Genomic DNA, 23,631 nt, shown 5'->3' on the forward strand with positions numbered 1-23,631 from the left:
TCTCCCGGGGTCTCACAGTTCTCAGGGCTGGGGCAACCTCCTCCGGCCCCTGCCCGCCCCACCGGGCGCCCGCACTCACTCGAGTTCACTCTTCCTGCGTCCCGGGCCGGCTGCCGGCGTGGCGTCCCGCGCCCTGGAGACCGCAGCGAGGGGCGGAGGCTGGAGGGACCGTGGCCACCCAGGGCGCCGGCGCTGGGGAGATAGCGAGAGCTGGAGGAGGAGGCAGGTGGCGGCAGGAAGCAGTGCCGGGACTCGTCGGAGCTCGGGCTCAGGCTTGGATTTGGAGAAATTGAGAAATCCTGGTGTCCTAGCTGCAGGTCAAGCTTATCGCAGCCAACATCGCTGCGAGGGACGCTGCCTGGCAGGGAATAGGGGAAGTTGGGGAAGGCAGACCGGCGTCCCTGTTCATCAGTGGGGAATCTGGGGAAGACAGAGGCCTCCGAAGCGTGGACGCTCCAGACTGTTGCCGTCGCTCCCAAAGCCGCGGTGGACCAGCCCTGGAGCCGCCAACACGATTTCCCAGGGAGTTGCGTCCGCGCATCACCCAGCAGCAGCTACAGGCGCCTGGGACTCGCTCGCGGTCCCGCCCAGTCCTCTCCTGCCCACTAGAGGGGCTTCGTGGAGCCGCTGCTTCCCTCTCCCAATCCCAGGAGAAAAGGGACGCAGGGATAAAGGCAGAGGCTCAGGGACTAGACCGGTGTAGGAGTTTTTCTGGGGAATATTAAGGAGAAAGGTGCAAAACAGATGAAGCTTTCAGGACTCGAAGGGGAGGAAAAAGGATTTTTAAGAAGCTTTGCTGGCCGGGTGCAGTGGCTCACGTTTGCAATCCCAGCACTTTGGGAGGCCGAGGGGGGCAGATCACCTGAGGTCGGTAGTCCGAGACCAGCCTGGCCAACACAGTGAAACCCTGTCTCTACTAAAAATACAAAAATTAGCCGGGCGTGGTGGCGGGTGCCTGTAATCCCAGCTGCTCTGAAGGCTGAGGTAGGAGAATCATTTGAACCTGAGGCAGAGGTTGTAGTGAGCCAAGATGGCGCCACTGCACTCCAGTCTGGGTGACAGACACTCTGTCAGAAAAAAAAAAAAAAAAAAAAAAAAAAACTTGCTTCGGGCAGTAGTTTGGGGGCGTAGAAAGGAAGGATTGGGAGGATGTAGTAGGCAGAGTAGAGTCCCCCAAAGATATACATGCCCTAATTCTGGGAACTTGTGGATATGTTACCTTACATGGCAAAAGCGACTTTGCACAAGATTAAAGTTACGGACCTCGAAGCAGGTTACAGGCTGGGGGGAACGGTTATCAGTGATTACCCAGGTGGGCCCTATCTAATCACAGGAGTCTGCGAATGTAACACTGAGGCTGGGTCAGAGAGAAATAAGGAAGATATGTGTGTGTGTGTGTGAGAGAGAGAGAGAGAGAGAGAGATGCAATGAGAAGGATTCTATGCACTGTTGAAGCCTTTAATGGGGGAGGTAAGGAGACTTAAGGAAGGTGGGCAGCCTCTAGAAGCTGGAAAGTGGAGAAAGGACTCTCCCCAAAGCCTCTGTGAGGAAACACAGCCCTGCCACCTCCTTGATTTCAGTCCAGTGAGAGTTTTGTGGGATTTCTGCCCTCCATATCTGGCACATAAGTTATCTGTCTCTATCTTAGGATATAGAATAGGTGCTTAATGCATACTTGCTTAATGGGGAAAAAAAGTGAATAAAAATAACAGTTGGATTAAACAAATTCACAGTAAACTGCAAATGAAAAGTAACCCCTTCATTCCTGTAGGGCTGGCTGTAGTTTTCTAAGCGTATGTTTTAAACCCAATTGGCTCTAACGGGAGGAAGTCTGGGCTCACAGTGAAGTCAGGAGGGTCAAGGAGGGGCAGGAGGGATCCTGAATTTGGTCCAACATGACTTTCCCATGAGTGTGCCTTCAGGAGTCTGTGCCCCTCTGTTATTTTTGCCTCCCCTCTTCCTGTCTCTGTTGGAACTTAGAGTTTTTCTCAAAGGGTCCTATTTTGTGCATGACTATTTTGGCCTTCCTAAGACAAAAAGCAGGCAAGGGCAGTGAGGGAGAAGAGTACCAGAGTGGGCAAGAGGGCACCTGCAGGGCACCCGCTGGGACTCAGGGCAGATGCTTAGGGAGCAGAGGAATGGTCAGGAAGGCCAGAGCCCGAGGACAGGGACAGTGAGGGGCAGAAGCTAGACAGCCCATCAGAGCTGAGATGAAGGGTCCTTCGTGTGCACTGTGGGCAGGTTCTTAAAGGAACCGTGTCACTAGGATTTGGTTCAGCTGCTAATGACAGAAACCCAGTTACACAGTTGAAACAATACAGAAACCCAGTTACACAGTTGAAACAATACAATACACTTCCCTTTCACATAAATGAAGGTCAGGAGTGAGCAGTCCAGAGCTGCTGCAGAAGCTCCAGGATTATAAAGAACCGAAGCAACTTTTACTTTATTACTCTTCCATCCTTGGTGTGTGATTTCTACCTGATGGCCCAGAATGGTTGTTGAACCAGCCATTTTGTCCCAAATTCAGGAAAGACAGCTGGACAAAGAAGGGCACATTCTCTGTCTTTAAGGATATCTTCCAGAAACTGCACTAAACACTTGTGCTTACATCCCCCTAGATTAGGGACATGACCATACATGATCATACCTAGCTGCAGAGGAGGCTGGGAAATGTAGTCTTTATTATAGGCAGCCATGTGGCCACCTGAAAATGGGAGCTTTTGTTACTTACAGAAGAAGGGAAAGACAGATATTGGGAGATAACTAGCACCCTGAGCCACAGCAGCTGGTAGCTGCCAGGGCCACAGCAATGGCAGGTGCAGTGGTGAGATAGTTGCGTTTATCAGGACTGACACAGGATTTTTCTCAGCCACTTTGCCAGCTGGGGACCTCCTTACCCAGCAATGCCCCCACCTGCCTCCCAGGTCTCACTTGCCCACAGCCTGCTGCTGGAGGCACTCCACCATAAATTGGCCCACCTGTGTTATGTCTTGTACCTGAGTTCAGTGGTTTCCGAGCTCTTGTCCCACATCTAAGAAGAATGAAGATACACTGACAATTCAAAGAGTGAAGAGGGTGGAGAAGAATTTTATTGAGCCACAGAACAGCTCTCAGCAGAGAAGGGATGTGGGGGTGGTACCCCATCCCAGCAGTTGGGTGGGTTTCTCTCCCAATGTGACTGAATCAGGGCTTTTATGGGCTCAGAACGGCAAGTGCGTGCTGATTGGTTTGTGAGTATGCAAAAAAATTTAAAGTGAAGATACCACTCAAAGGGGGGCACAACACTGTAGAAAACCCTTAGGAAAGTGCAGGTATATGTAGAATAGGTGAAGGGTGAGGATCAATTAGAGGAAAGCATGCCACATGGAAAGACAGGTTCTCAATCTGGTCCGTGAATTTGACATGTAGCTTGGCTTTCAGGCTTTAAACTGTCTTTGACTTGGAAGTGGGGTTTCACCAGGGACCTGCCCCTATCTGCCTAGGCGTTTGGCTGACTCCTGTCACTATCAGCACTATGTGGATTTCTCACACATTGAGTATTTGTAAATCAGGGCAGCCTGGAACTCATTTAACAGCTGTAATTTTGGATGTGACTCACCAGGGCTGAATTACCAAAGAGGCTAACCAAGCATGTGTGCAGGGCTCCAGCAAAGTTGGAAACAAAACAATAGCAATGAGAAGGAAAGAACTTGCTATTTCATATTGCAAGCAAACAAACACACAAACAAAAACCCAGCAAAATAGTTTTGGGAAAAATCAGTACTTTGATGGGCTTCATTATTTATATTTTGCAGTGCAGGGCTGTTTTGGTTTTCGATTTACAGAGAAGAGAAAGATGGATGTGCCACAATCTCTTTGGTTCTTTTTTTTTTTTTTGAGACAGAGTCTGGCTCTGTCGCCCAGGCTGGAGTGCAGTGGCCGGATCTCAGCTCACTGCAAGCTCCACCTCCCGAGTTTACGCCATTCTCCTGCCTCAGCCTCCCGAGTAGCTGGGACTACAGGCGCCCGCCACCTCGCCCGGCTAGTTTTTTGTATTTTTTAGTAGAGACGGGGTTTCACCATATTAGCCAGGATGGTCTCAATCTCCTGACCTCGTGATCCGCCCGTCTCGGCCTCCCAAAGTGCTGGGATTACAGGCTTGAGCCACCGCGCCCGGCCCCTTTGGTTCTTAAAAACATGATCAGGTACTCAGAATCAATATCAACCTGCCCCACCAGGTGCCTTTGCTCCCTGCTAATCCATCACTGGAACTGTTAAAAGGCCTTTGAGATGAATTTTGCTTTTGGTGGAGAGGGGCTGTTGTGCTACTAAATACACAAGAGATTATACGCCAGAGGGGAGAAATCCTGAGAGAAGAAAAAGAAAGGAGAAAGAGAAGAGAAAGAAAGAGAGAAAATGAGAATAGGAGGGAGAAAAGGCAAAGGAAGAAGGTGAAGTCGAAGGGACAGACCAGTTCAGGGGTGGCCCACTCCTGATGTGGGGGTTTTAAATGTATCCACAGGCCGGGCGTGGTGGCTCAAGCCTGTAATCCCAGCACTTTGGGAGGCCGAGACGGGCGGATCACGAGGTCAGGAGATCGAGACCATCCTGGGTAACACAGTGAAACTCCGTCTCTACTGAAAAATACAAAACACTAGCCGGGCGAGGTGGCGGGGGCATGTAGTTCCAGCTACTGGGGAGGCTGAGGCAGGAGAATGGCGTGAACCCGGGAGGCGGAGCTTGCAGTGAGCTGAGATCCGGCCACTGCACTCCAGCCCGGGCGACAGAGTGAGACTCCGTCTCAAAAAATAAATAAATAAATAAATAAATGTATCCACAAATACATCTACTCCTCCCTTCAAAAGATGGAGCTTCATTTTGCTTTCCTTGGGTGTGGGCTGAACTTAGTGACTGGCTTCTAGTGAATAAAACATGGTGGAAGTGATAGTGTGTGACTAGGTCAGAAAGGCATCGCGACATCCTTCTTGTTCTTCCTCTTGTTCACCAGCTCTGAGAGGAAGCAGCCCCTGTGTTTGTGAAAATGCCCAAGAAGCCCAGAGAAAGGCGCACGTGACAAGGAACTGAGGCCTCCAGCCAACAGTCATTTGGGAAGTGGATTCTTCAGGCCCAGTGAAGCCTTCAAGTCACTGCAGCCTCATGAGCAACTCTGAGCTGGAACCACCCAGCTAAGCCACTCCCAGAATCCTGACTCTTAGAAATTGTGTGAGATAAGAAGTGCTTGTTGTATAACGCCATCACATTATAGAATAATTTGCTCTACCACCAACATCAGACTAACACACTTAGGAACTTCTTTCTCCATAATGGAAGATTCACAGGTCCCAGACAGTGCATGGCCAAAGTGCCTGAATATCCATTCTCCTCTTCTTCCTTGCTAACAGAACTCAATTTTGGTATGTAGGCCCACAAGCTGGGAAAACAACATTCCCTAGGCTTTCTTGCTGATGGGGTAACCATGTGATATAGCATTGGCCAGTGAGACATATGCATACATTGATGCACGAGGCTTCCCAGAAGGCTCTTTACAAGAAGGGAGACCCAGGTGGCTTGACCTGTCTTTTGTTCCTCTATTTCTTCTTGCTTGGAATACAGTCATGGTGCTGAAGACTAAGCTGCTGTTCTGTAATCACTAGATGTCAAACATACTCTGGATGGCTGATCAGATGGTGGAAGGAGTCGGGGTCTTTAGTAGCATCATGGAGCCCCTGAACCAGTCTGAGTTGCCCTCTTCTGTATTTTGTTTGTTTGTTTTTCAGACAGGGTCTCACTCTGTGTCACCCAGGCTGGAATGCAGTGGCACGATCATAGCTCACTGCAGCCTTGAACTCATGGGCTTAAGCAATCTTCCCACTTCAGTCTTCCAGGTAGTTGGGACCACAGGCACACATTACCACTCCTGGCTAAGTTTAAAACAGAAATTTTTTTTAAGAGATGGGGTCTTACTATGTTGCCCAGGATGGCTTCAAACTCCTGGCCTGATGTGATCCTTCCCACCTTGGTCTCCCAAAGTACTAAGATTACAGGCCTAAGCCACCACACGTGGCCTGGATTCTCATTTCATAATGCAAAACTGTTCAGATTTCTCAGATTTACAGATATATAAACTCCTTGGCTGATGCATCTTTAGAAATGTGCAAACACTCAATTCCAAATTTTAGAAAGTATACAGTGAGTAGTATCACATTTTTGATTGGTGAATTTGTGTTGTTCACCTGTCTCTGAAACCTACAGAAACTGTTCCGAAGAGAACAGGGATTATAGTGGTAAGAAATTAGGACACGGCCAGGCGTGGTGGCTCATGCCTGTAATCCCAGCACTTTGGGAGGCTGAAGTGGACAGATCACCAGAGGTCAGGAGTTCAAGACCAGCCTGGCCAACATGGGGAAACCCCATCTCTACTATAAATACAGAAACTTAGCGGAGCGTGGTGGTGGGTGCCTGTAATGCTAGCCACTGGGGAGGCTGAGGCAGGAGAATCACTTGAACCTGGGAGACGGAGGTTTGCAGTGAGCCAAGATCACACCATTGCACTCCAGCCTGGGCAACAAAGCAAGATTCTGTCTCAAAAAAGAAATTAGGAAACAATCTCCAATCTCATTTCATTCTCAAGGAGAACACTGAGTTTTTAATACTAAAAAGGTGACAACTGGCCCTGCTGGCCACCAGACTGTGGTTTCCAAATCGCACATAAGCATTGCTCCCACTTCCCAACAATATGTTTGGTGCAAGACAGACAAAGCCATTCTACAAGCACAAAAGTGACTAAATGTCCTCTTCTGATGGACCTGAATGACTGCTGCCTGTCACTAATGGCAGCCATCTGGAGTGCTCCTATCGTCTTGATAAAATTCATATACGATTACAAATTGCCCGTACTCCTTGACAGCATCCATTCTAGGATTGCCCCCCACTTTCCTCTTCCCCTCCTAGAGTCAGCCCGTGTGAGTCCAATCCTGTAAGAAGCCTCTCCCAACTCCTTCGTCTTCCTGAAGTCCCCACATTCCTCTGGGGAATTTGCTCCTGTTGCATCAACGCCAGTAAATCTAACGTCTTTTTTTTTGGACTGCAGGTCAAAGAAATCGAGGTAATCTTTGGTCAGTGACATTTAACAGAACCCAAAGCCAGAGCTATAAGCCCCTCCCCTGTTTACCGGCTCCAGCAGGGTCAGGAATTGGTGGGAGGAGCTGCCAACAGAGCACAGCCCTGGCGGGAGTTGGAATTTTTGGAAACTCATTCAACCTTGGCCTCAAATAACTTGTCCTCCATCTATGTGTCTGTTTCTTCTGGCACCAACAGGAGAAGAAAGGAGAAGACTTGGACCCTTAAACAGGCAGCCACCATCTTCCCAGCCCACTTCTCCCAGCAGAGTTCTGGGGAAGGAAGCTCTCTCTCTTTTCTGCTCTTTCTGTAGTCGTCATTCAGTCCTGACAGAGTTCCTATGCCAAAAAGAAGCAAAATCTTCAGTGAGGAAATGGTGAGAACCTTACATCAGGCAAGTAAGGAAGAGTTTTCTTCTAGGGTGTGCTTAGAAGGAAGAGAAGGTTTTCCTGGGGCTGGGTATATCTGAAATTCATAGGCACTAGGTGTTGTGGGCTCAGTGAGGACTGGCCTTGCAAACCATTTGCAGGTGTTTCTGAAACGCGATCTGACTAGAAAAAAAAAAATCTCAAATAAACATCTTAACTAAAGGACCAGGAATGTTTTCTAGTAAAAAACTCAATGGAGAAAGACGTTTGAAAACAAATCTCAAATAGTTTTTCAACAAGGTGAATGGGGTAATGATATAAAACCAAGCCTTAAATGTGGGCTATATCAGTGCTTCTTAACCCCAGTGCTACATTAGAACCACCTGGGAGTTTGAAAGTAATGTCCATGCCTGAGACCCTGTCCCAGACCAGTTACATCATAATCCTTGGGATGGGGCAACAGTGTTTGTTCCCAGGTGGTTCTAACATGCAGCTGTGGAAAGGCACAGGGGTGTGGAAGAATGCTGAGACCAGGAATCAGGAATCAGTCCTCTCCTTTGTCAAGCAAGGTACTCCATCACTCTCATTGTTCTCATTTGCAATATCAGTGTTTCCGACATTTTAATGTGCACACAAGTTACATGAGGATCTTGTCAATGTGAGAGTCTGGTATAGTAGGTCAAGAGTGGGGCCTGAGACCTGCATTTCTAAGAAGCTCATGGATGCTGCTGATGCTGCTGGTTCGTGGGCTGTAATTGGAACAGCAAGGTCCTAGGTCCGTGGTTCTCAAAATGTAGTCCCAAGACCAGGAGCCAGCCTCAGCATCACCTGGTGTCAGGTTCCGATCCAAGCTGAGGTCCAAGGGGAGTTGGTGGATGAGGGGAGGGCAGCTGAAAGAACACTCAAGAGACCACAGGTAGGTGGGACATGGCTTTGTTCAGCAGCTCTCTCACACTGTCAGTGCTGCATTTATGCACCTCACAGACAATAGTGGCTCAGAGCCAGGTGATGAGCCCTCCCATGTTATGGCTACATAGCTGTGATTATATAATATATGGGATTGTGCGCCTGTGCTCCAATCCTGCTGTGTCATGCTGTGCTGGATGTGTACCTCGGCCTATACTTGACTGCAGTGCGGCCACTGTCCTTATACCTAGGAAATTGTTAGAAATGCAAAATTTTGGACTGTTACTCTGATACTCCGAGTATGACAAGATCTAACCATCTGTTATAACAAAGCTTCTAGGTGATTCAGAAGCATGCTCAAGTCTGAGGACCTCTGCCCTGTAAATTACAAAATCTCTTCTGGTTCTTAGATTCTCTGGTACTTGGTCTTTCTGATTGCTACAGAAACCACTGCTCTTCCTCAGTACCCCAACTGAAAATCCATCAACACCAGATGTGATCCTGGGGGCCACTAGTGCATGCCTTCCCAGCATTGTCCAGGATTTTGTTCCCTGAGGAGCCATTCCTTCTGGGAACTTGGACCTATCACCATTTCCCTAGTATGATGGTTAATTTTATGTGCCAATCTGGCTAGACCATGGTGCCCAGATATTTGGTCAAACATGATTCTGGATGTTTCTGTGTGGATGTTTTTTGTATGAGATTGACATTTAAATCAGTGGATTTTGAGTAAAACAGATTGCCCTCCATCATGTGGGAGGACTTCCTCCCATCAGTTAAAGCCCTTACTAGAACAAAGACTGACCTGCCCGCAGAAAGAAGGAATTCTGCCTGCAGACTACCTTTGGATTCAGATTCCCACCCTTCTGAGTCTCTAGCCTGCCCCATCAGACTTTGAACTTGGCTAAGCCTCCACAATCATGTGAGCTAATTCCTTATGATAAACCTATCTATATACACATTCTGTTGGCTCAGTCTCTACAGCACCCTAACTATTTTGGAGGTCCTTTCTGCTCCTCTCCAAATCCAATGTGCCTGCTTTAAAAATATTATCTCCCCATCTTTTCTGTTCTCATGGCCAAGTTCTCTGTGTCAAGTATTTGCAAGGAAGGAATATCCAGAAACCTAATAAATCTGTCACCTTACAAGATAACAGAGCAGAAGTAGCATACAAGCAGAGCCAGGCGGAATAAAATTTGTTGCCTTTTCTTCAAGTAAGATCTTATTATACTTTGCTATCTGCTGCAAAATATCAGGCACCTCTTTTAGAAGTTGTTGATAAACAGGGCAAAAATATGAGGTCAAAGTCTTATTGCTGAAGTTGACAACTTTTTCTTATTCAGATTAATTAACTCAAATTAACTTAAATCTTATTCAAATAAATTTGAGTATTCAATTTTATATTTGGTAATATGACGGAGCTTTTTTCTTCCCTTCATCCTCCCCAGCTCCCAGCAATTTTGCTCTCCTGCTGCATACTGAAGTTAACAGATATGGCCTTGGTAATGCAACTCAGCACCTCCTCCCTTTTTCAGTATAACAACATATTTTAAGCTTAACCCACACAGTAAACTGCTAAGAGGGGGCCATTTTTTACAACATGAAGGCCTACTTGCCTTGTAGATGCCTCATCTCCAGGAGTACAGTCCTCCTCCCACACCATCAGTAGGAAAATGGAATGATTGTCCACATAGACGAGAAGCTGCAAAAAGGACCCTGGGGAAGGAGATGAGTAAAGGCCGAGGAACTGGAGGGTTCTAAGGTGTGGAGCCCCAAGGGCGTCCCTATGAAGATCATGTCCCTGGAGAATCTGCGTGGGATGAGTTCAAGACAGAGGGCAGCCATTCCCAAACCACTGTGGACTCTTAGCTGAAAGATTGGATGTCTCCATGAAGTAAAGGAGTGTTTGGACTTTGGGTGCCTTGACTTTGTGCTTGTGATAAAGGTCTAGCCTATACTTTCTTAAAGAAACACCAATATTGCATTAAGAAAACCAGAGTGTTTTTTGTTTTTGTTTTTGTTTTTGTTTTTTTTTTTTTTGAGACGGAGTCTGGCTCTGCCGCCCAGGCTGGAGTGCAGTGGCCGGATCTCAGCTCACTGCAAGCTCCGCCTCCCGGGTTCACGCCATTCTCCTGCCTCAGCCTCCCGAGTAGCTGGGACTACAGGCGCCCGCCACCTCGCCCGGCTAATTTTTTTGTATTTTTTAGTAGAGACGGGGTTTCACCGTGTTAGCCAGGATGGTCTCGATCTCCTGACCTCGTGATCCGCCCGTCTCGGCCTCCCAAAGTGCTGGGATTACAGGCTTGAGCCACCGCGCCCGGCCGAAAACCAGAGTGTTTTATCTCTTCCCCATCTTGTGAGGTGAAGGTGGGTTACAGACCATGGAAAGTTTGCAGGCGCGCAGTTCGTCGATTTGGGAAGTCCAGCTGCATGGTTCCATAATTGTCCTCGCTCCAGTGATCCTCCTAGGTACCCTTTCCTGAGTACAGAAGAGGAGCAAAGACTTTTTTATTCTTGTGGAATTCAAGAATAGAATTTCATTGTAGATTTGCAATCACCACCTTTCTACACTGAGGTTCTCATGTTGTGAGTGTCCTTGTGGCAGCCATGCAAAGCCCTGCAGATTCAGAAATCTGAGTGCACGAGAACATTTGCTAAGCCTGAGGGCTTCCCTGTGGGCTTTGTGTGGGACAGCAGAGACAAATAGCTCCTGCTTTTGCTGAGTCAAAATTCAGCTTAGGATCCAGACAAAAATTACTGAATTAAAAAGTTAGTTTTAGACATTTTATTTAACTCCCACAGCTTTCTTTCTCACAAGCCTAAGATACCACAATGGAGAAGATGACATTCTCATTAATGAACTCTTTCTGTGTCATTCAGTCCTCACTATTCTATATAATTCTTTATGATATTGTTAATGCATGAAATTGTTTTATTTTTAAAGCATAGTCATTTCCACAAATAGTTAACTGTTATATGCTGAAAGTGGGTATATTCTCAAACACAATATATAATTTCTTGAGGTAGAGTAGCAGCTAGTTAAATAAAATTTAAGTTTGAACAGATTCATTAATTAGTCTTGTGGTTACAAGCATCAGAAAGTATTTCCTATTATATGAGTTCACATATTTGTAAATGAGTGAACTTTTTGTTACTTTTCAGATTCTGTAGTTGTTAATGCTTTGTATTCCCCCAGATAGTTTTATCTTTCCTCGGTGAACTTTATGAGCTGCCTTCCAAGCCAAAGTGTCTATGAAGGTGAGTAGTGCTTCCATTCAATTTTATACCCAGTTGAAGAAGACATGACTACATAGTCTAGCTAACAGGCATATGGTCATATGGTCATATGGATTTTTTTGTTTTATATATGTGTGTGTGTGTGTGTGTGTATATATATATATATATTTTTTTTTTTTTTTTTTGCGATGGAGTCTCGCTCTGTCACCAGGCTGGAGTGTAGTGGCACGATCTCAGCTCACTGTAGCCTCTACCCCCCGGGTTCAGGTAATTCTCCTGCCTCAGCCTCCCAAGTAGCTGGGACTACAGGCGCGTGCCATCATGCCCAGCTAATTTTTTTGTATTTTTAGTAGAGACAGGGTTTCATCATATTGGCCAGGATAGTCTCGATCTCTTGACCTCGTGATCCTCCCGCCTTGGCCTCCCAAAGTGCTGAGATTATAGGCGTGAGCTACCACGCCCGACCCTGGTTTGTTTTAAAGTCTGAGAGTATGGATGATTTAGATCAAACCAATGGTTTGTCCCAGTGTTTTAAATGTGATTTGAATATCCAAGGTGCCACAGGTCTGTAGCTCTATCACTCTTATAGCAGGGGTTTCATCCCAGCCCCCTGTTGGGATCATTGCTAAATTTCAGATCTGTTGGGCACATCTGAAGAATTGACAGCATGGGCTATCTAAAGTTGACTGGATGTGGAAGACCAGGGAGGTTTCCTAATGGAAAAAGGAGCCAGCCTTATCTATGAAAGGGGGAGGTGTACTTGTACTAATAAGCATGCCTCTGTGCTTGGTTTGATGTGGGAGAGCAGACAGTTGGGAGCAAGAGAGTGTGGTACCCTAGCCAAGCTCCCAGCCTCCCTGCAGGCCCTGGGTAGTTCAAGACCTCACATGGCCTGGCAGCAGTCCACGGGAGGAAAGGGTGGCTCAGTGGCACTAACAGTGATGACCAGTTAGAGTTGTGTCTGGGCCCAGCAGATGACAGGGGAGGAAAAGGAAAACAGAGCACCACTTCAGCTGCCTGGGCTAGCTGGGGGATCTGTGTGAAACACCCGAAAACATCTCCCAGGAATTTCCAGGGACCTGAGGTCCAAAAATAGCAGTAAAGACAAGAACTAGTGAGAGACAGGCCGTATATTATTTTTAAAGTATTTTTGATATTATTAATATATGCCTTATTTTCATATAAAAATTAAGTGATGCCATAGGAAAAGGAACCACCACTATTCACCATCAAATCTTTGTGTACTGAGGCAAATTATCAACCTACCAGGTCAAAGTTCAATTTGGACAGCCTGGTGTTCAAACAAATTATATTCTGTAGCAGTTTGTGTTCTGCAGTGCAAGCAACAGAAAACATTTCCAATAAACTAGGGCAAAAAAAAAAAAGGATGTATTGGCAGAATCTTTGTGACAAGTAATTTTTGTGTCAACATGGCTAGGCCACGGTGCCCAGGTTTTGGTCAAACACTGGTCCAGTTGTTGCTGGGAAAGTATTTTTTAGATGTAATTAACATTTAAATAAATTTTCAGTAAAGCAGATCACTTTCCATGGTGTGGGTGATTGCTAATCTAGTCAGTTGAAGACCTTAGGAGAAAAGACTGAGAAGTTCGTTGAGGAAGAAGGAATTCTGCCTTTGGACGCCTGGGGACTTGAACTGCAGCCTCAGCTCTTCCCTGGGTCTCCAGCTGGCAGGCCTGTCTGCAGCTGTCAGATTTGCCGGCTGCTATGATTGCATGAGCCAATTCTTCAAAATCTCTCTCCCTCTCAAGACACACCACCTCCACCCTAGTGGTTCTGTTTCTCTGGAGAACCCTGACTAATACACTGCTAAGGGACAGCTGAAGCTGAACAACCAGGGCTTGGGAAAGACAGAAAACAGGTCACCCCTGGGGACCTGGGCATGTACCATTGCTCTATACCATGTGCATTAGATGACTCCACAGCACCATGATCTGTGTCTGTGTCTATTCAAGATCCAACTTCTTGAAAGAGGAAGAATCGGCTGGGTCTTCCTATTGCAAGGTGTGGGGTGCTATTGCCAGATGAGAGGTAGAGAGAAAACAGGTCAGAGGAAAAACAATAAACATTCCCTAGAATGAGGTTCCTTGAGGTAGATATGTTGGCTATCAAAGTACACCTTGAAACAGAACCTCTCAAATGGTGTCTTTGACACTTGGGTCCTCAGTGCAGTCATCTTTCTATGTAAAAGACAGCACCATTCAGTGCCAAGCTCCTGCATTCTGTGTAGAATGGCCAACACAAATTGTTTTTCATGGTCAACTTTTATGAAAAACTCTCATGGAGGGGAGTTAGATTCATATGAGAATTTCATCCAGAATGAAATTTAAAAATAAGTTATATAGTCCAATTTAGAGTAAAAAATAGAGGTTGTAGAATTGGATATGATAATGTGCAAGTTACTTCCTGTTTATTCTCAGCTCCACTCCTGCCCTGGTACACTCTGACCTACTGGGATTGAGAGGCTGCAAACTACATTTCCCAGGCTTCTTTGCAAACTGGATTTCCGTGAGCTCCTCCAGTCAGAGGACAGGCAGGAGACCAGAGGGTAGGGAGAAGGGAGGAGAGTCGTACATGGCCCTCCTTCCCGGGCAGTTGTTGGCAGGTCCTTACAGTTGCTGTTGAGGCAGCAGAAAGTGGGGTCATTCCGAGGCCCTAGAAGCCCAGATAGAAGCAGAACATTTTCAGTGGTTTTATCTCTTCATCTCTTTGATGGATTTAGAACTAATTGCAATAGTGGCTCCAAAATTGTGGCAGCAGATGTAGGGTGTCAGAGTCCCACTCAGGGTGTTATTAGCAGCTTCTGGTCTTTGGGTATGACTGTTTCTGTTTGTATTTGTTTCTCCAGCACTCTTTCTTCATCCTTTTGCTCTTCTAGACGTTCTAACAATTTTGTTGAGAATTCCCCAAATTAGGCCGGGCACGATAGCTCACGCTTGTAATCCCAGCACTTTGGGAGACCAAGACGGGTGGATCACCTGAGGTCAGGAGTTCAAGACCAGCCTCGCCAACATAGTGAAACCCCATCTCTATTAAAAATACAAAAATTAGCCAGGCATGGTGGCACATGCCTGTAATCCCAGCTACTTGGGAGGCTGAGGCAGGAGAATCACTTGAACCCAGGAGGCGGGGGTTGCACTGAGCAGAGATCATGCCACTGCATTCCAGCCTGGGTGACAGAGGAAGACTCCATCTCAAAAAAAATAAAAAGTAAAAAATAAATTCCCAAATTAAATTTTCTCTGTTTGAAATAACTGTAGTGTTTTCTGTCTTTCTGACTGAACTCTGACTGATACAAAAAGCGCAAGTGTTGTTTCTCAGTTTCAATGTAAGGAAACTTAATTCCCATTTTTAATTTTGGCTCTGTTTAAAATTTGAACAGACAGTTTACAGTAGTTAGGTCATCTTGGCCTCCTCCATTTTCCTGTTTGGGTTTTTTTTTTTTTTTTTTTTTTTGAGACGAAGTTTTGCTCTTGTTGCCCAGGCTGGGGTGCAGTGGCACGATATTGGCTCACTGCAAACTCCACCTCCTGGGTTCGAGTGATTCTCCTGCCTCAGCCTCTCGAGTAGCTGGGATTACAGGCACCAGCCACCAAGTCCGACTAATTTTTTGTAGTTTTAGTAGAGACAGGGTTTCACCCTGTTGGCCAGGCTGGTCTCGAACTCCTGACCTCAGGTGATCTGCCCGCCTCAGCCTCCCCAAGTGCTGGGATTACAGGCGGAAGCACCATGCCCAGCCTCTGTTTTGGGTTTTATCAAGAAAGATATTGGCCAGGCATAGTGGCTCACACCTGTAATCCCAGCACTTGGGGAGGCCCAGTTGGGCATATCACTTGAGCTCAGGAGTTTAAGACCAGCCTGGGCAACATAGTGAGACCTTGTCTCTACAAAAATAAATACACGAATTAGCCGGGTGTGGTGGTGCGCGCCTGCAGTCGCAACTACTCAAGAGGCTGAGGCAGGAGGATGGCTTGAGCCTGGAGGGGGTCAAGATTGCAGTGAGCAGAGATTGTGCCAGTGCACTGCAGCCTGGATAACAGAGTGAGACCTCGCCTCAAAAAAAAAAAAAAAAAAAAAAAAAAAGATAAAGAAAGATTCTCAGGGGCTAAGGAGCATCTTTAAGATCATCTCTGGGTGGAACACACAGAGCAGAGGCACACAATCTGGCTGAGAAGACACAAGCCTTTGGGGCCTTCCAGAGGGCCACTCCTGCCTGGGGCCTGCCCTTGTCTGTGATCCCTGGTCTCTTCCTGCCGGCTCAGGCCAGCTTTACACCCTTGCCTTCACATTTCTGGCCTCAACTGGAAGAGCTCTTGATCCTTCCCATGTGAGTTCACTGTTGACCCTTACTTGTCACTGTCACTGCTTCTGGAAGCCTAATACTGACCACACCTCTCCCTGCAGTGCCTGGGCGGGCTGCCAGGAGGCTCTCTTATGCCAAGTCCAATCACACTGTGCTCTACCAACTCCAGATGAGCAAACACTAATTTTGAAATAGCAGATTTTGCCTACCAAATTAGCAGTGATTTTTAAAGAATGATAATCTGTAATACTCAGTGACTCACTATTGAAGAGACTGTGGTGAGAAGGTAGTCTGCTATATGCTGATGGGGTATAAATGGAGGCTTTTCTTGAGTGAGATTTGCCTGTATAGATGAGATCTAGAAGTTCCACACGTGGGAACCTACTCTAGAAATAAATTAAATTTAAGTTAAGAGCTCAAATGCTTTCAGATGCCAGTGATAGAAAACTCAGCCGGGCACGGTGGCTCACGCCTGTAATACCAGCACTTTGGGAGGCTGAGTCAGGCAGACGTCCTGAGGTCAGGAGTTCGAGACCAGCCTGACCAGTATGATGATATCCTGTCTCTACTAAAAATATAAAAATTAGCCTGGCATGGTGGCATGCACCTGTAATCCCAGCTACTCGGAAGGCTGAGACAGGAGAATCACCTGAATCTGGGAGGCAGACGTTGCAGTGAGCCAAGGTTGCACCATTGCACTCCAGCCTGGGCAATGAGAGTGAAACTCTGTCTCAAAAAAAAAAAAAAAAACAAAAAAAACTCAACTAATGTGACTGCAGCATTCAGACATTTCTTGCTCATATAAGTTTGGTAGTAAGAAATCCTGGAAGTGGTTTTGTGTCCCCGTGGTATAATGAAGAACCTGGGATCTTTCTTTTCTCACTCTGCCATCAAGAGTTGGGGGGACATGTTGTCTTCCTTCATGGTAGCACTCACAGCATCCTGTCCTCATATGACAATGGACAAATACAAAAGAAGAGAGTGGGGCAAAACAGACCTTCTCCAAAAACGCCTTTCTCAGAAGCTTGTAAACCCTTCCCTTCGCCTTCTGGATGTGTATCATTAACAAAGAGGAGTGAGATCTCCATAATGGGCTCAGGCCACTCAAGGCCTAGCAGGCACATGGCTGCCTGAATACCAGTGGGGTAGCATTCCAAAGGAAGGAGGGTAAATTGCTTTTGGGTAAGTAGCCAATGGTGTCTGCCACAGGGAACCAATGTTTTCATACAAAGATATTTGATATAGCATTATTCATAAATATAAAGAAATAGAAACTATGTAGTTAAGAAATTATGGTACACTTAAGGCTGAGGTGGGAGGATCATTTGAACCCAGGAGTTTGAGTCCAGCCTGGGCAACACAGTGAAACCCTGTCTCTAGAAGAAAAATGTAAGAAAGAAAAAAGAAATTATAGTCCATTTATTTGGATAGGGAAACTACTAAAACTAAAGGGCTTCCAACCAGGTTGGTCGGACTCCAAACCCACATTCTTAGTTGCTACTACCTCTTTGGATTTAACAAAATCATTAACCACCATAGAAGAAAAAGCAACAGAAAGCTTTTCAAAATGTAGATTACTTAATAAAAAGCAGTCAGTGCACCACAATACCCCCATTCTCCAATAACTGGGGTAGTTCAGGGATTTCTGACGTTCTTATCCTAGTTGTCACTTTTGAGAGGTTAGCAGACTTCTCTGAGATTCTTTGCCTGATTCCTGTTGAGAGACCAAAACAGCTACAAGTTAAAGCCAGTTTAAGTTTCCATGGATTCTGACTGCTTTACTGGGTCAATTGTAATAATATTATCAAAACATCTAAACCCCTCAGCCAAACCCAGGGTATATGAAGAAGGCTGATCAAACAAAAGCAATGTTTGGAGAATCTGGATAATAGTAATATGACTTTCTAACAATAATGGAAGGTTTTTTTTTAATTAAAGGGTTTTTTTTGTTTTGTTTTGTTTTTTGAGACAGAGTCTTGCTCTGTCACTGAGGCTGGAGTGCAGTGGCACAATCTCAGTTCACTGCAACCTCCACCAGGTTCAAGCAATACTCCCACCTGAGCCTCCCGAGTAGCTGGGATTACAGGTGTGCACCACCACACCCAGCTAATTTTTATATTTTTAGTTGGCCATGTTGGCCAGGCTTCTCTCAAACTCCTGACCTCAAATGATCTGCCCGCCTCGGCCTCCCAAAGTGCTGGGATTACAGGCGTGAGCCACCACACCGGGCCTAAAATTAAACGGATTCTGGTTGCAGGTCTTTGGCTCATACTGTCTTCCTTGATGTTACTGCAGGTCAGTTACATATGGACTGATTGATTGTGCAGATGGCCAACCACAATGGCTGGTTACTTTTCTCAGGGCACCTGCCTTCTAGAAATGTATCTCCTCTCCTCTCCCTTTACCTCTTTCTGTCAGAGAATAGCAGGGGTTGTGGAGGAAAGCTGAATTCTAAATTAGCCATTTTGTTAATTAGCTAGAGGTTTGATGAGAAAAAATTGCTACTTTTTTTGGTAAGAGTAATGTGGTTAGATATAAAGTATCTAAAACTTAGACAGATCTCGAAATCCAAAATTTATTTTTCCCTCAAAGCCATGCTTAAGTTTACTCAGAATAACCACAGCATTTTTCTGAGGCTCTGCAAATACTTTCTCAAGCTTCCTCTATTTGCTTGTTAAGAACGGTGTGCAATGACACATCCTGCAGTCTGACTGGCTGGGCCACTTCACCACCTTGACCATAGATGACTCTATGCTGATCATGGTTACATGACTGTTTCATGCTCGTACCACAATCTCATTTATTTCAGAAATTCAATTTTCAGTTTATATGTGTTCATACTGGCAAAATGGCTTGAAAAACACGAAAGACCCAACCATTTTGACTTCAGCCTAACAGCAAAAACAAAAACATGGCATGGATATATCTGCAAGACCAGAGCATTGAAGTTCTTGCAGTTCCTCATGATACTGTCTTATGCTGCCTCCCTCTCTCTTCTGCTTTGTAAATCTAGTGCTGCTGTTATCAAATGACCCAGAAAACTCCTATTCATTCTTTAAGACCCAACCCAATATTCCCCTCTTTCACAGGGCCTCTCTAACTTTCTCAGGCGGAGTTAGAATGTCTCTCCTCTTGGGTCCTATGGCATCTTATACCCACCTACATTATATTGGAATGATTTGGTTTTCTGTTTTCTTGACAATATTTCAAGCCCTTCCAGAGTCAAAATAGTATCTTTATTTTATCTTATTTTTAGTAACTTAATTTTAAAATGATAGAATATTTCTCCTGTAATCTCAGTACTTTGGGAGGCTGAAGCGGGTGGATCATTTGAGCCCAGGAGTTCGAGACCAGCCTGGTTAAAATGGTGAAACCACATCTCTACTAAAAATACAAAAATTAGCCGGGCATGGTGGTGCATGCCTGTAATTCCAGCTACTTGTGAGGCTGAAGCACAAGAATTACATGAACCCAGGAGGCAGAGGTTGTAGTGAGCCGAGATTGCATCACTGCACTCCAGCCTGGGTGACAGAGCCAGACTCTCTCTCAAATAAATAAATACATAAATACATGATAGAATATTTCATATATATAATAGAACACACATATATGTGTACAATAGAATATTATATAAAACACATATAAGGTACACAAAATAATGATAGAAACATCTGTGTAACCAACATTGCCTATGTACTGAGACTGGGAGGCCCTCCCGGGTGCCTCTCTTCTTTATACCACCCCTCCTGAGGTAACCCCTTTCCTGAATTTGGTGTTTATTATTCCTATTATTCCCTTCTTTTCCTTTTTTTTTTTTTTTTTTTTTTGAGATGGAGTCTTGCTCTGTCACCTAGGCTGGAGTGCAATGGCACGATCTTGGCTCACTGAAACCTTTGCCTCCCAGGTTCAAGCGATTCTCGTGCCTCAGCCTCCTGAGTAGCTGGGATTATAGGTGCGTGACACCATTCCTGGCTAATTTTTTTTTTGTATTTTTAGTAGAGTCAGGGTTTTGCCATGTTGGTCAGGCTGGTGTCGAATTCCTGGCCTCAGGTAATCCACCCACCTCAGCCTCCCAAATCGCCTGCCGGGGTTACAGGCGTGAGCCACCATGCCCAGCCTATTCTCTTCTTTTTCTTTATAGATTTACACCATATGTACACATCTTGTGTAAATGAATTCCTGTTGCTCCCCAATTGTTAGATTTTACAATTTTGCCACCCTATTGAGTGGAAAACATTCTATTGTCATTTTAATTTGCATTGTAATGCACCCTGTAGTTTCCATTTCTACAATTAGTAATGAATCTAAACATCATTAAATGTGTTTAATTGGTCATTTGGATTTCCCGTCTTAGTGAAAATATGTTCCTGTCTTTATTTCATTTTGCTATAGGGTTGTTTTCTTTTTCTTATTGATTTGTAGCAATTCTTTATATATTTTGCATACTACTCCTTTGTCAGTTGTATGTGTCATGAATGTTTTCTCCTAGGCTGTGGCTTGTCTTTTCATTTTCTTTTTTTGAGACGGCATCTCACTCTGTTGCCCAGGCTGGAGTGCAATGGTGCAATCTCGGCCCACTGCAACCTCTGCCTCCCAGGTTCACCGATTCTCCTGCCTCAGCTTCCCTAGCAGCTGGGATTGAAAGCACATGCTATCATGCCCAGCTAATTTTTGTGTTTTTGTAAAGACAGGTTTTCACCATGTTGGCAAGGCTGGTCTCGAACTCCTGATCTCAAGTAATCTGCCCATCTCAGCCTCCCAAAGTGCTAGGATTACAGGTGTGAGCCACCACACCCGGCCCTTTTCATTTTATGACTTCTTTAGATGAACTCAATTTCCTAATTTTTGTGCCAATCATTTCCTTTTTTCATATGACATTTTTGTGACTTGTTTGTTTATTTTATCTTTTTGAGATGGAGTCTTGCTCTGTTGCCCAGGCTGGAGTGCAGTGGTGGGATCTCAGCTCACTACAACATTTGCCTCCCGGGTTCAAGCAATTCCCCTGCCTCAACCTCCTGAGTAGCTGGGATTACAGGCAACTGCCACCATGCCCAGCTAATTTTTGTATTTTTAGTAGAGACAGGATTTCACCATGTTGGCCAGGCTGGTCTCAAACGTCTGACCTCAAGTGATCCACCCATCTCAGCCTCTCAGAGTGTTGGGATTACAGGCATGAGCCATCACACCTGACCTTTTGTGACTTATTTTTAAAAAATCCTTTTCTGTGTGGTTTTTTTTTTTTTTTTTTCTTTTTGAGACGGAGTCTTGCTTTGTCGCCCAGGCTGGAGTGCAGTGGCCGGCCGGATCTCAGCTCACTGCAAGCTCTGCCTCCCGGGTTTATGCCATTCTCCTGCCTCAGCCTCCCAAGTAGCTGGGACTACAGGTGCCCGCCACCTCGCCCGGCTAGTTTTTTTTGTATTTTTTAGTAGAGACGGGGTTTCACCGCTGTGTGGTCTTAAAGACATTCTTCTATATTTTCTTTTAAAAGTGTTGAAGTTTTTACCATTCACATTTACCTGTTTATTTAACAACAACAAAAAAAAGCCACTAGTGGATAACTTGGATAATAGTAATGTGGACATTACGACATTCAGTTGATTCCAGCACCATTCATTGAAAAGTCTGTTCTTTATTTGCTCATCTGTGGTTCACCTACTTTCTTCTATATTTTCTTTTAAAAGTGTTGAAGTTTTTACTATTCATATTTACCTGTTTATTTAACAACAACAAAAAAAGCCACTAGTGGATAATTTGGATAATAGTAATGTGGACATTACGACATTCAATTGATTCCAGCACCATTCATTGAAAAGTCTGTTCTTTATTTGCTCATCTGTGGTTCACCTACTTTTGTGTCCCTCACAGATGTGGGGTTCTGTTTACGGGCTTTCAATTCTGTCCATTGATATAGTTTTCTGTTTTTGAACCAATACCACACTGTTTAAATCATTATAGCTTTAAAGCAAGCCCTTTTTCCTGACAGGGTAATTTCTCCCCACATTCAGGACAATTTTGGCTATTCTTGGTCCTTTCCTTCTTCACATACATTTTAAGATCAGCTGTTCAAATTCTGCAAATAGCTCTGTTAGAATTTTGGTTGGTATTGCATTGAATCAAAAAGTCAGCTTTTTGTGTGTGTGTGTGTGTGTGTGTGTGTGTGTGTGTGTGTGAATACAGAGTCTCCCTGTGTTGCCCACGCTGGAGTGCAGTAGTGCAATCTCGGCTCACGGCAACCTCCACCTCCCAGGTTCAACTGCCTCTAGAACTGATTCTAGTAGAACTGATTCTACTGCCTCAGTATCCCACGTAGCTGGGATTACAGGTGTGTGCCACCATATCTGGTTAATTTTTGTATTTTTGGTAGAGATGGGGTTTCACCATGTTGACCAGGCTGGTCTTGAACTCCTGGGCTCAAGTGATCCCCCCGCCCCCTAGCCTCCCAAAGTGCTGGGATTACAGTCGTGAGTCACCATGCCTGACATACTTTTGTAATTTCAAGTCATCCTATCAACCAACAGTTACGTAGGTTTGATCTGTCTGTGGCAGAAAACTGTCCAGTGGTTCATCAAGCCCACTGCCCTCTTAGCTCCCGGCGGGGCTGTGTTTCCCAGCTTCACTAAAGGTGAGTTGTGGCCAAGGTAAGTTATGGGCAATGGGATGAGGGCAGAGCAAGGGGCAGGTAACCCCTCCAGGCCTGGCTCTCCTTTGTGATCTGCCTTGCTCTGTTTCTTCCCTTCCCGTGACGCAGAGGATCAAGAAGAGGATTCTGAGACCCTAAGGAAGGACAGAGCCACAAGATGAAAGAAACTGGGTTCCCCCCTCATGGTGTGGAAGTCTTCCCACTGAACACCCACATGGAACTGTTGGAAGAGCAAGAAACACACTTCTGGCAGGGTGTGGTGGCTCACGCCTGTAATCCCAGCACGTTGGGAAGCCCAGGCGGGCAGATCACTTGAGGTCAGAAGTTTGAGACCAGGCAGGCCAACATGGTGAAACCCTGTCTCTACTAAAAATACAAAAATTAGCCGTGTGTGGTGGTGGGCGCTTGTAATCCCAGCTACTTGGGAGGGTGAGGAAGGAGAATCGCTTGAACCCAGGAGGTGGAGGTTGCAGTGAGTCAAGATCATGCCACCGCACTCCAGCCTGGGTAACAGAGCGAGACTCCATTCAAAACAAAAAAGTAAAAGAGAAACACTTCTACTGTGCTACACCACTAAGAGTTTGAAATTTGCTAGAGTAGTTAGTTTATATTAAGAAATGTAAATCTTTCCATTATATTCCAAAAATATTTTCATAAATGCCTTATGCGTCTTTCATTAGATTCTTCCTAGGTGCATTAACTGTTTTATTAATGTTGAATATGATATTTTGTAAAAGAAAAAAAAATTTTTTTACTGTTGCCAGTATTCAGAAACATAATCAATGTTTATATATAATCTTATGTCCATCAGTCTTGATCAAATCTCTGATTAATTCTGTTCATTTGGCTGTAGATTCTTTGAGTTTTGTTTGTTTTGATTTTTTGAGATGGAGTTTCTGTCTTGCTGCCAGGCTAGAGTGCAATGGAGTGATCTCTGATCACTGCAACCTCCGCCCCCCAGGTTCAAGCGATTCTCCTGCCTCTGACTCCCAAGTAGCTGGAATTACAGACATGGACCACCATGCCTGGCTAAATTTTGTATTTTTAGTAGAGATAGG

The sequence above is a fragment of the Trachypithecus francoisi genome, unplaced genomic scaffold (assembly GCF_009764315.1).
Source record: "Trachypithecus francoisi isolate TF-2019V2 unplaced genomic scaffold, Tfra_2.0 Lachesis_group0, whole genome shotgun sequence".
Taxonomy (NCBI): Eukaryota; Metazoa; Chordata; class Mammalia; order Primates; family Cercopithecidae; genus Trachypithecus; species Trachypithecus francoisi.